At 40.1% G+C, this 14096-nt stretch overlaps 1 pseudogene; it reads right to left on the bottom strand.

Moving 5' to 3' along the window:
• Positions 1-8854: 8854 nt before the first annotated feature.
• On the bottom strand, positions 8855-11191 carry LOC131271284 (uncharacterized; annotated as a pseudogene).
• Between the last annotated feature and the right edge of the window lie 2905 nt (positions 11192-14096).

Raw genomic sequence — 14096 nt, 5'->3', positions numbered from 1 at the left:
GTTGCAAATGCAACGTGAGTGAGAAAAACAAAGGAATTCTTTAAGAATTTCGCTAGTGGAATAAACTAAAAAATTAGTCCTTTATTCGTATTGGATTTTTTCACACTAAGTCTGTCACGTCTGTGGCCCCCCTTTATATCCTTTTGCCCGTGAGTTCCACGGGCAAAATAATACGTTGGTACTCAGCCCGTTACGTTAAGCTGCTATCGTTACAGGGTTTCTACAAACCATTTGTAACACTTTGTTTGATGAGCGCCTGCTATCCTTTATACTTCCCTGACATGTTTGCCGCATTGTCATATGCTTGGCCACGACAATTTTGTTTATCTAATCCAAGTTTTTCCAATATGTTTAACACTTCTTTCTCTTATTATGATCCATGGTGTTTAACAATAAGAATAAATTCTATGAATCTTTCTGATATTGTTCCTGATTCCGTTACATACCTTTTGACGAATGTAAATTGATCTATATGGGAAATGTCAGGTGAAGAATCTAAAATTATGCTGTAGTAAGAAGCTGCTTTAATTTCTTTGACAATTTCTATCCATATTTGTTTGCTTCAATCTTGCCAAAAGCATTTTTTTTCGAGGGATACCTAACCGTTGGAGTCGAAAAAAGTAAGCGAAACCAACTTTTTTCGGAAAAATGTTTTTTGCTTCAATCTTGCCAAAAGCATTTTTTTCGAGGGATACTTAACCGTTGGAGTCGAAAAAAGAAGGCGAAACCAACTTTTTTCGGAAAAATGTTTTTTGCTTCAATCTTGCCAAAAGCATTTTTTTCGAGGGATACTTAACCGTTGGAGTCGAAAAAAGTAGGCGAAACCAACTTTTTTCGGAAAAAATTTTTTTGCTTCAATCTTGCCAAAAGCATTTTTTTCGAGGGATACTTAACCGTTGGAGCCGAAAAAAGTAGGCGAAACCAACTTTTTTAGGAAAATTTTTTTTTGCTTCAATCTTGCCAAGAGCATTTTTTTCGAGGGATACTTAACCGTTGGAGTCGAAAAAGGTAGGTGAAACCAATTTTTTTGGGAAAAAATTTTTTTGCTTCGATCTTGCCAAAAGCATTTTTTTCGAGGGATACTTAACCGTTGGAGTCGAAAAAAGTAGGCGAAACCAACTTTTTTCGGAAAAAATTGTGTTGCTTCAATCTTGCCAAAAGCATTTTTTTCGAGGGAAACTTAACCGTTGGAGTCGAAAAAAGTAGGCGAAACCAACTTTTTTCGGAAAAAATTTGTTTGCAAAGCATAGTTAGGTAATGTATGCAAAATGTATATTTACATGGTTTCGTCGACTAAAGGTAATACTAAAATTTTCAACACATAGCAAAATTTAAGATTGTTAAACTGAAAACTGATACTGAATGCAAACACTCTTTCGTGTGGAATTTATTTCTACCCAGATGAAATCGGGTTAATCAGCTAGTAGAATAAATAATACGCTAAATTCAAATATGAAAATAATCAGATAACTGCAAAACCCGTTTTGTGGAACTTTGCGATATTACACGATCGGACATCATTTTTATGTCAAACGCCCTGCCAGAGCTTACTTGGGCAGTAAAAGTCTGGAAAAATATTACAGATCAATTCCTCGTCTAACAATGGTAGACACAAGTAAGACAAACTGAACACATAAATTAGAAAGAGCGATTGTCAAATATTTTCCTTTTATCGTACGGAACACGGTTTCCCTCAAAATTCCTCTGCGCATACAAAGAAACTTCTAATTTTTGTGTGGGCTGAGGTCGGCTAAAATAAAATTTGGAAATTTTTCCAGCACTCGAACAGTTTTTCGAGCAGAATTGTTGGTTGGCTCCTGTATGTATGTAGGTAAAGCCCTGTATTCGTTTAGTACAGAACTCCACAACTGCACGCACGCGCTTTTTGTAACAGTTTTCTTGAGAAATTATATCATAATATGCATTATGGTGCCCGCGAGCTGTCAATTTTAGCCTGGTTGGTTTCCTGTTGTGTAAACTAGCCGAGTGTTCTTGCTGCCGAAAAGGTATACATCTTCGTTAGCTTAGGTTCCTGTAAATTTATGATTTTGGAACACGGGGTTTAATCGGTAATTGATCGGTAATTATTCAAGTACCGTCTCGAGACGGAAATGTTGCTGATGACTTGTGCTGTTAATTTGTCCCGTCGAAACTGGGGCACGCAATGGTAAGTTGATTATTCTCATGCACTCAACATCGAACGAAATTGCAAAGCGAGTGGCGTCTACGGAAAGTGTAAAAAAATAGGTTGGGCGGTTAACGTGTTAACCCCGGCATTACAGTGAGCGTGGCTTGAATAGAATTCATCAATTTGACTTGTAGCAGTAGAAGCGATTGCGTTGAAAGTGTGTGCTTTATTTGTTTGCAAATCATTCTTAACGTTTTTATTTTCCCTTCTTTTTCTAGGGCGTAATGTTCATGGGCGCCTAAGGAAGTGCCTTCTTTCTGATTCAGCCTTGTTGATTTTTACATATTCTGTGGATGTGTTGAAGTTTGGTTACATCATCAAGATCAAAAGGCGGAGGAATACGAAAACAGTAGTGTAAAGTGTGGTAAGTGTTATTAATAAGTCAGTTTCAGATTGCTGCTTTACAAGTTCTTAAAATTAAGCTTGATCAATCTACGCCTCAATCATTGCATTCAATACAGTTTATAATTGTATTCCGTACAGCTCAATGAAACCAGTACATGTAGTTTGTGATGAGTAATTTTGAAATTAATTTCGATAATGGTTCATTAAATAACCGTATTTTTTACTAATGTAGTGCTGTAAGCAGTGGCGTCTCGTGAGAAAATGAGATGGTTGTGCACCTTCAAAAAAAGTAATACCTTCTTAGATAAACCATATAACGTGGTTCATTAGAACCAGAACGACACGACACACGACGACGAATTTAGACAGGATGTAAAGTGAAAGAATAGTTTGAGGAACCTTGAATGATCAATTTAGTTCTGCAATCTTTAATTGCTACTAAATGAATCTACATGAAAAACGAGTTTAACAGCTCATCTACGATGTCCTGCTCAATGTTGATGTATAAATTGACTGGTAATTTCACGCTAAATAGAACAATTGCATGAACAATCTTTCGAATGAAAGTGTGTGCACCAGCAGTATTGCCCAGTCCAGCGTGCCTGCTTAGACATTTTTCAATTAACTTTAAATTGTTGGCTATATTTGCGTGTTTGTTTCTTCGATTTTATTCCAAAGTTTTATTTTCTTCCAAATTTACTTCACGAACGTCAATATCTACTCAATAAATACATCCGCGGTTCGTCAATGCCTGGGAATCAAATTCTTATTTGGCAAGTCAGACTCACTTCGGGTCCGGCCTGGGTACAATCTAATGTGCACAGGAAAGGCACCTATACATCGACAATTTCACATGGACGCATTCAACACATGTACGAAAGAACTAATGTGTACATATACGATTGGCTAGTGCACTGGCAGAAGTGCCCACTGCCCACCCGTAAACAAAACTGATCGACTTTCCAACTGGATTTTGACTCTTGCTAACAAGAAAACTAGCGTTTATTCATCGTTCGTAATGAGAATGGTATTATGAGACTGTTGTTAAGAGAACTGTTCTTATTTGATTAAAGATACTCGTTTGTAGCAGCGGTGCACCAGCAGAAGTGCCCAGCGCAACGTTGTTAAGCGTTAAGTAGATTTTGAACGCAACTATTGCGGGTGAAAATTACAATACCATAACTAAACAAATAATTTTGTGATTCTTTTTATAAATTCAAGACTGTGCAGTGCACAGGTTGCTCAGGTGGACGAGACGCCACTGGCTGTAAGCATGTTGATGATGATGATGAAGAGTACCACCTCTTACCCCAACACAGGTTTAAGAGTGGCGGAGTTATCATAAGATGTAATTTTTTTTTCTGTACTACTTTCGGTGACTTTTTGCAAAGCCACTCTTATCTGGTTGTATCCAACATTTAATGCATGGATAACATCCGCTCTAGTCGACCATCTAGCGTTCGAAAGATTTTTCAAAGATACAGACTGTTTATCACATGTTTGTAACTATTCGTTTAACATTTTCAATCTATCAGTTGAAACAGAAAAAAATTTAAAAAGCTTTTGAACGAATAAAAAGTAATGAACTGCTGTTGTACAATTTTCAACCGCGAAATTCCCAACTAAATTCAATGAATGGCTAGCGCAAGGAACATACATTGCAGTCGGATTACTTTGTGTTGCAAATGCAACGTGAGTGAGAAAAACAAAGGAATTCTTTAAGAATTTCGCTAGTGGAATAAACTAAAAAATTAGTCCTTTATTCGTATTGGATTTTTTCACACTAAGTCTGTCACGTCTGTGGCCCCCCTTTATATCCTTTTGCCCGTGAGTTCCACGGGCAAAATAATACGTTGGTACTCAGCCCGTTACGTTAAGCTGCTATCGTTACAGGGTTTCTACAAACCATTTGTAACATTCTCCCCGGCAGTACACACACACACCCCTGTGTTGTGTGCTACTTAGACAACCGCAGCTTAATGTTTACAAACAGGCCAGCATCCGAAATCTGGGTAAAATTCGTGCCGGTCACAATTGTCGCTAAATATTTGTCTGTTTAGGCTCCAGCCACAGCGACCCGATAATTGTGCTCGTCTGGTGGTTTGAGCGCACGGATCGGCGGCACATCGTTTGGTGGTTTTGGCCGACGTAATTCTCCATCCAGCAGGATCGCGATTCGTCTGCTGATCACGCCGAAAACCGCCAGGAAAGCAGCCGAAATCCGAATAAAACTACCAGGATTGGTAGCAACACTGCTCCGACCGCTCGCTCCGACGGGATGCATCTCGATGCTGCTACTAATTGCAGCCACTTCTTCGGCCATCGCGATCGTGGGTTGCCGTTGCTGCTCCGGCGAGCCAAGAACATTATCGGAAGCGTGAAATTGCAGCGTTGACGACGGGTCAAGCAGCGCAGGCGATTGTTCCTCCTGGACGGTCTCGAAAGGTAGCTGCCGACGCGCGTCCACAGCAGCGACGCGATTAACAAAGGCGAGTTTGTCAACCTCGTCATTCGTTGGTGCTACTGGATCGATCGGAATCGATAGAGAAGCCGATGATGCCCGCACCTCGCCCCCATGGCAGTCCCCGTCCGGCTCAGCTCCAATGGTGCTATCCGCAATGCCAGGTGCGATATCGATCGCAGTGAAGTGCTCCCGTTGTATCGGATGCTCGGTAACATGCACCGGTTGGGACACGATCGATGGCCCCGGAGTATTGTCGGAGGGTTCCGACCTTTCCTTACCCACTGCCACAAACGAAAGCGCCGCTGAAGCAAGTGTAGCTGGTGTGGATGCTGCTGCTGCCGGCGTTACACGGGACACGTCGAACAATACAGGTGGTTTACGCTGCGGGCTCTCGCTAAACACAAGCGCGGTATCGTTCTGTTTTTGTGCCGTTACGGTGCGCATCGGTGGTAGGAAAGAACGATTACTTTCCCTTTCTTTCTCCAGGACATTATCCGGCATCGCAATCGTTGCGCTCTGGCAGCCTTCCGCATTCAACTCCGTCCTGCCGTACCGCAATTTTAAGTGTTCAATCGCAAGATGAACCGTCGCGGGAAAAATTAACGACATGTCAACCATTTTACGCGCCTTTCCTTGGAGAGCTTCTCTCAGGCGCTGGAGGTTTTCGATGTCGCAGAAGCCACACAGTTTCGTCGACCTTTCGTAGGCTTCGATAAACCTCGGCCACTGTTTCGGCGACCCCGAAAACACCGGCAATCTCCAATCCGTCACCTTACGTGCGCGTATTTGCTCCTCCGTGAATGGAGCATAAGTTGGACGAACTGCTTCCAAAGGTGTTTTAGTGTTCCGTGGATCGTATTCAGTGCCGTTTGCCGTGTAGTGTCGTGATGTGTGTGAATATGTAGTGTAGAGTTCATTTGCACTTGAAGTGCTGTGTTTCGTGGTGTGCGAAAAATGGCGCTCCGCTTGCGCCAGCGCGTCCGTTTCGCGTTGCCACTGTGTATGCATCGCTCGCTCCCTTGCGATGCGTTCCTTCATGTCGAGCTCGAGTTTCCTTTTTTCGAGCTCTATTTCGGCAAGCTCAACTTGTCTTAATCTAAGCTGATAGCTTTGCTCCAGCTCGTGCTCCCTGTAGTAAGAAGGGTTTGGTGGTCGGCTCGATTCAATCGAGCTCGAGGATGCGCTTCGGTGGTGCCATCCAGGCGGCTCCCAGCGGGCATCTTGACTCGACCTTTGGCACGGCTGGCCCAGTGCATGCTCGTAGCGTAGTGGCTCCGTTTGCGTAGGATACGACCATCCGGGGCTCCCCGGCGTGTAGAAATCACATCTTGCCGGCTGCCCAGAAAACCATTCGCCTTGAAGTGATGTGATTGACCGTCCCCGATTCGGGTATTCCGGCATAGCGCGTCTTGCGCCGACGCCATCGCGTACGCTGCCGATGAATCCCGCCAAATATTGTTGGGTCATTTCACGAGTGTCCGGTTACTTTCTTTTCACTTCATTTCGCGAACGCGTACTTTTGTCGAAATCAATCGCGAAGCACTTTTTACTGAGAATGACTTTACTAATGTACTGTACTAATTTTTTAGAATGTTGCAAATGCAACGTGAGTGAGAAAAACAAAGGAATTCTTTAAGAATTTCGCTAGTGGAATAAACTAAAAAATTAGTCCTTTATTCGTATTGGATTTTTTCACACTAAGTCTGTCACGTCTGTGGCCCCCCTTTATATCCCCCGCGAAGCGAAGTTGCATCGCACGAAGGCTTAAGATAGGCTTAAGATTTGATTGACGGAAGTTAAAATCTTAAGCCTAGCCGTTACACAAATTGAGTGACCGTGAGCGACTTTGAGAGTTCTGAGCGCCATATTGCATTCCTATCCCCCATTTTGCGATTGTCTTAACCCCCGAAATGTCATCAATTAAATAAACACAAATATAATCATATTTTGTTCATTATATTTATATTATATACACACGTTAAAATTATTTAATTACCTACTACCTATGCATTAAAGGCTTTTCCAGCCATGCACACATCATCCGTTCGCACTACATATCAAAATCAAGCCCCTGTTGTTACCCTGCAAATCCGATTCCGGCACTTCGGAGTAGCTATTCCACATGGTTGAACGAAAGTATTGGTGGCGACGCGGTGAATCTGAAATTAATACCAAAATCAATTTAACGAAGCAATCAAAATCCTAAGGAGGATTTGCATCTCACCTGACTGAGGTACTGCTAAGCCGTATGTTTCCGTATGCCTCCATCCGGATGCCAGTTTTCCGTTTCAACATTCGTGGAAGAATATGGCAAACTTGTTGAATAACATTTGGACAGATGAAATATTATATGTTGAATTACCTATTGTGTTCCCCGATTGGATTCCTGATGAAAATCTTAGGAAACTAAGGTGGCTGGAGCATATTACCAGAAGGCTTACCCAGCCAGAGGAGGGTCACCGTAACGGACGAAGGACGGAGCAAGGCGACTATGGTGGCCATCTCTAGCCGGATGATCGGTGTCCCGATATCTGTTGAGATCTTTTTCGCCACCAAATAAGAAATTTTGGATATTTTCCTGTATTTTCGCACAACACAATTGCTCGCCACAAACAGAACATGTAGGAGCTGTCAAGCACAAAGATATTAATAAAATCAGGTTAAACAACTGTGGCTGGGTTTGACATCTTGTGGGTTTGGTTACAACGTTGATGTTGTCAAATTGGTTATTAATTTTCAAACAAAAAGATAAATTGTACATAAACGCATAATGTATTATTTTAATAATCACTAATATACTGCGTGTGTGTTTAAATACTGCAAATTACAGTAACAAATAACAGACCAAGCTATAACAAATTTTTGAGATGAAAGGATGTTTTTCTCAATGTGACCCGACTGTCATTTTCTTTGCATATTATTTGCATTTCTTGGAGGACCTTCAAGACATAAAGCATATTGGTCAATAGTTCAGCTTACATTTTAACGTGCACCGTTGATCGTTGATTGTCTGCAAGAATACGTAAGTAAAAATAATAAATTAAAAATGCCTTGGTTATTGAAGTTTATGGTTGTTTCTACTAATAGGACATGGAACCAAAGGAAATCCTGGAGGAGTTGCGGCTCGTTCGAGCTGCAACCACTGCAAACTTGCAGGAAACTGCCAGAGTTTCAACGCTGGCGGCCGGGATGGCCGTTACATTAGATGAGGTTGTGGAGGCGGTAAATGCCTTGACTGACGCAGCAAATATTAATCGGGAATCGAATACTGGAGAGGAAACGATTATTGAGCGTCCGGCGTTTCACCCCTCGGCTGTTACTAACATTCGAGAGCTGAACAATTTGGAGACCAGCCTTGCTAGCCAAAACAATACGGAGGCTTTAGTCAACTGGCTAGCTTCGAGGCTATCAGCAGGAAGGTTGCAAAAAATGCACGAAGCCTTCTATTTGGTTTTTAGTCGAGGGTTTCTGGTGCAATGCAGTTGGACGGGACGTGCACGAGATGGAACAGAGAAATTTGCTCTAGTAGCGTTTGAACATGTTTTTTCTGCTATTAGACAAGCAGTAAAAGTTACCGAGGATGAAATAGAAACTTTCGTAAAGAAAAAGCTAAAAAATGCTAAAAGCGCTGCCTTAACAAAAGGCATTAATAAAAGTGCAATCCATAATAAGCACACCCGAATAAATAAAATGTAAGGATTAAATAATAAACATAACATGCATTAAATTGCATGGTTCAAAGAATCAATGAAATGAGTTGATGATATATTTGAATACGACATGAATTATTTCTTGCTTTTATAATATATTTGAACACGATATAACACATGAATTGATCCTAGACTAACTAGCTTGATTCATACTGTAGAAGGAGAAGAAGTCTGTTGAAAAGTATGCAGCAAAGGAAATAATGTTATTAAATCTGGCTGAGGAGGTACTCTGATGGGAAGCTGTAGTAAGGAACGGGATGCTTTGAAAATGGGAACAAGCTTACATTTGACTGACGTGCAAGGCACTTCTACTCTAACAGTAGGAACATTAAGTTTGACTTTGAAAATGTAAAGTTCAGCAGACGATAGATTTATGTCCGCTAATACATTATCGGCATCGGGTACTACATTGAAAAGTTTCTCGCAATATGATATTAGATCTCCAATGATAACATACGAATTTGGAGAACTTTTTTTCACTCCCACAAATTTTACAATGCTTTTTTCTGTTGTTAGAAACCATCGGTTTTGAAAACTTTTGCTGAGAGAAAAGTCCTCCCTAAGGAAGAAACGTCCATTTGATTTTAGTCGCGGATAATTTCTTACGATGAGGGTATCTGCCTTTATAATATTACTGCGCTCGATCAGTCGGCCAGCTACTTGTTCAACAATTTTCGTGCCTGATTTGACACATTGTTTTACGAATCTTAAATTATTTTCAAATTCGTAAGCGGAAAAACTATCCAGGGGACCAAATTTTAAAATTTCCTCTGCCACGTGTTGGAGGCTGTGGACATTGCTGATTAAATTGCAGCGGCCATAATATTTTCCGAAATGCCTAACAAACTCATTAATCATTTTTCTTGCAAGGGGCCATAAATGTTCATGTTCTTTAGACGAATAAATTGTAATAGAACAAAAATAAAATAAAAAATGATTGTAAGAGCCAACCTGGTTAAAACAATCGCCTAGTATAACTAAACTTAAATAATGGAGGAATGTTCGATACTCCGTGGCCTTCCACAAAGGCACTTCATTAAGATCACGAATTCTTCGCGGTATTTCGAATGGAAGTCGCATTTTCACCATGAAAGCAGAAATAGCTTTTTGCTGTCTTGGGTATAAATGATTGAAATTTTCGAACAAGTTGTTCAATATCCCGCTCAAAATTTTTTGGGTCACCCCCTCATCCACTAAATGCATCCTATCGGCAACAGGAACACCTTCGACCATATCAAAACCAGCGATGTCCTCTAGAGGAGAACGCCATTCTTTATGATGGAGTCTGTCCACTCTTTGTCGAAATCCAGCGTCGGTGCGTGGTTCTGCGTTAACCGACTCAAATATAGTTTTTCTACAGCCGGGTGCAATTTCTAGCGTGGTGCCAACACATGTACATTTCAAGCATCCATGTTTGGCATTGAAATTCATGGTAGCTGAAAATGTAAGCCAAAATAATTAATACATTTTATGTTGTATAAATGTGTCCATAGTATTGGCTACATGGTATACCTTTCAAAGTGGCCCGCATAGGTGAATCGGCTATAAATGCTCGGAGGGAAAACGGAAACAATTTGTCGCCAATCATCAACCCTCTTTGCTGTAGATCATTTATTTCCTCCACCAATGGTCTTCAAAATTCCTCCATACTTCCTGGTTTACTGGATCCACCGAAAGTACCCACAATCAATGCAGGATGTTTGGCCAGCTCTACCACTCTTAACTGTATTGGCCAAAGCTGCTTACGGGAACTTCTAAACAGAGGTAGTCCGTCTATCGAAATATCCACTGTCAATTTTGGCACTTCTGGAACAACATTTCTAAAATGTATAAGATATAATATAGGTTATGTACGATTGTTTATACATCCAATCTACTTGCTATTAAAAATACTTACTGAAAATATTTTGTCTTTACTTTCTCAATGCCGTGATACCACAAGTAGCCACCTTGAATCGGTTTTATTTCCGAACCAACATTGGTGGGCGTTTTAAGCAACGTTCGTTTTGTTTTGGGTACCTTGGCTTTGAAGTATTTTCTTAGGAATGTAAGAAAACCTTCGGTTAAAAACGAGAGGCACGGCCTAGAATTACTAGATGCACAAGCGCATCTTTCATTTCCAAATTTTGCATGAAGCTGTAAGCATCATTAGGTTTCTCGGACGGCTCATACACCTCCTCGTCTTCTATATCTGTAGCACTTCCTGCAGCAAGCAGATATTCTATGTTTGCTGGTGTAATTTCTGAAAATGAAGACAAAAGATATGTCGAATATCGTGTTGATTTTAATAAGTTTACTACTAAAACCGATCATTTATGAAGAAATATATAAATTAATAAACTTACCCACTCCCTGATTTGGCCAAACAGAAGTTGAAACCGTTTCTAGCGTGATGTTCATGGCATCAACGTTTCTTCCAGCTTCTTCCATCAACCGGGCTCGCTTCTTATAAAAATTTCCTGTTTGCTTCGAACGCTTCGACATGATCAATTTCTCTACAATAAACAATGAAGTTTTTATACACAATAAACAAATTTCTATCATAACGCTCAAAACGTACCAGTCTATCAAAACACTTGTGAATTCAACTTGACCCCACCAAATTGTGCTGTCAGAAGCTCACTCCGTAAAATGACAAGTCCGTTTGTGGACGCAATATGAAAAGTGAGAGGAAGATGTGGGGATGGAGGAGTGAAACATACAGTAAGTCGCGTGATGGGTTGCGTTTCTAGGGCCGAGGGGTAAACTACACTGCGGAAGCTTGAGGAGGAGGGTGAAAAATGAGTGCCGTGAGCGACTTTGTTCTGCCGGGTCCTTTTGCCCGTGAGTTCCACGGGCAAAATAATACGTTGGTACTCAGCCCGTTACGTTAAGCTGCTATCGTTACAGGGTTTCTACAAACCATTTGTAACACTTTGTTTGATGAGCGCCTGCTATCCTTTATACTTCCCTGACATGTTTGCCGCATTGTCATATGCTTGGCCACGATAATTTTGTTTATCTAATCCAAGTTTTTCCAATATGTTTAACACTTCTTTCTCTTATTATGATCCATGGTGTTTAACAATAAGAATAAATTCTATGAATCTTTCTGATATTGTTCCTGATTCCGTTACATACCTTTTGACGAATGTAAATTGATCTATTTGGGAAATGTCAGGTGAAGAATCTAAAATTATGCTGTAGTAAGAAGCTGCTTTAATTTCTTTGACAATTTCTATCCGTATTTGTTTGCTTCAATCTTGCCAAAAGCATTTTTTTCGAGGGATACTTAACCGTTGGAGTCGAAAAAAGTAAGCGAAACCAACTTTTTTCGGAAAAATGTTTTTTGCTTCAATCTTGCCAAAAGCATTTTTTTCGAGGGATACTTAACCGTTGGAGTCGAAAAAAGAAGGCGAAACCAACTTTTTTGGGAAAAAAGTTTTTTGCTTCAATCTTGCCAAAAGCATTTTTTTCGAGGGATACTTAACCGTTGGAGTCGAAAAAAGTATTCGAAACCAACTTTTTTCGGAAAAAATTTTTTTGCTTCAATCTTGCCAAAAGCATTTTTTTCGAGGGATACTTAACCGTTGGAGCCGAAAAAAGTAGGCGAAACCAACTTTTTTAGGAAAATTTTTTTTTGCTTCAATCTTGCCAAGAGCATTTTTTTCGAGGGATACTTAACCGTTGGAGTCGAAAAAGGTAGGCGAAACCAACTTTTTTGGGAAAAAATTTTTTTGCTTCGATCTTGCCAAAAGCATTTTTTTCGAGGGATACTTAACCGTTGAAGTCGAAAAAAGTAGGCGAAACCAACTTTTTTCGGAAAAAATTGTGTTGCTTCAATCTTGCCAAAAGCATTTTTTTCGAGGGAAACTTAACCGTTGGAGTCGAAAAAAGTAGGCGAAACCAACTTTTTTCGGAAAAAATTTGTTTGCAAAGCATAGTTAGGTAATGTATGCAAAATGTATATTTACATGGTTTCGTCGACTAAAGGTAATACTAAAATTTTCAACACATAGCAAAATTTAAGATTGTTAAACTGAAAACTGATACTGAATGCAAACACTCTTTCGTGTGGAATTTATTTCTACCCGGATGAAATCGGGTTAATCAGCTAGTAGAATAAATAATACGCTAAATTCAAATATGAAAATAATCAGATAACTGCAAAACCCGTTTTGTGGAACTTTGCGATATTACACGATCGGACATCATTTTTATGTCAAACGCCCTGCCAGAGCTTACTTGGGCAGTAAAAGTCTGGAAAAATATTACAGATCAATTCCTCGTCTAACAATGGTAGACACAAGTAAGACAAACTGAACACATAAATTAGAAAGAGCGATTGTCAAATATTTTCCTTTTATCGTACGGAACACGGTTTCCCTCAAAATTTCTCTGCGCATACAAAGAAACTTCTAATTTTTGTGTGGGCTGAGGTCGGCTAAAATAAAATTTGGAAATTTTTCCAGCACTCGAACAGTTTTTCGAGCAGAATTGTTGGTTGGCTCCTGTATGTATGTAGGTAAAGCCCTGTATTCGTTTAGTACAGAACTCCACAACTGCACGCACGCGCTTTTTGTAACAGTTTTCTTGAGAAATTATATCATAATATGCATTATGGTGCCCGCGAGCTGTCAATTTTAGCCTGGTTGGTTTCCTGTTGTGTAAACTAGCCGAGTGTTCTTGCTGCCGAAAAGGTATACATCTTCGTTAGCTTAGGTTCCTGTAAATTTATGATTTTGGAACACGGGGTTTAATCGGTAATTGATCGGTAATTATTCAAGTACCGTCTCGAGACGGAAATGTTGCTGATGACTTGTGCTGTTAATTTGTCCCGTCGAAACTGGGGCACGCAATGGTAAGTTGATTATTCTCATGCACTCAACATCGAACGAAATTGCAAAGCGAGTGGCGTCTACGGAAAGTGTAAAAAAATAGGTTGGGCGGTTAACGTGTTAACCCCGGCATTACAGTGAGCGTGGCTTGAATAGAATTCATCAATTTGACTTGTAGCAGTAGAAGCGATTGCGTTGAAAGTGTGTGCTTTATTTGTTTGCAAATCATTCTTAACGTTTTTATTTTCCCTTCTTTTTCTAGGGCGTAATGTTCATGGGCGCCTAAGGAAGTGCCTTCTTTCTGATTCAGCCTTGTTGATTTTTACATATTCTGTGGATGTGTTGAAGTTTGGTTACATCATCAAGATCAAAAGGCGGAGGAATACGAAAACAGTAGTGTAAAGTGTGGTAAGTGTTATTAATAAGTCAGTTTCAGATTGCTGCTTTACAAGTTCTTAAAATTAAGCTTGATCAATCTACGCCTCAATCATTGCATTCAATACAGTTTATAATTGTATTCCGTACAGCTCAATGAAACCAGTACATGTAGTTTGTGATGAGTAATTTTGAAA

This window comes from Anopheles coustani, unplaced genomic scaffold (assembly GCF_943734705.1).
Source record: "Anopheles coustani unplaced genomic scaffold, idAnoCousDA_361_x.2 scaffold_36_ctg1, whole genome shotgun sequence".
NCBI classification, from domain to species: Eukaryota; Metazoa; Arthropoda; class Insecta; order Diptera; family Culicidae; genus Anopheles; species Anopheles coustani.
The sequence above is the reverse complement of the archived record's forward strand: the minus strand, read 5'-3'. Positions and strand labels throughout refer to the sequence as shown.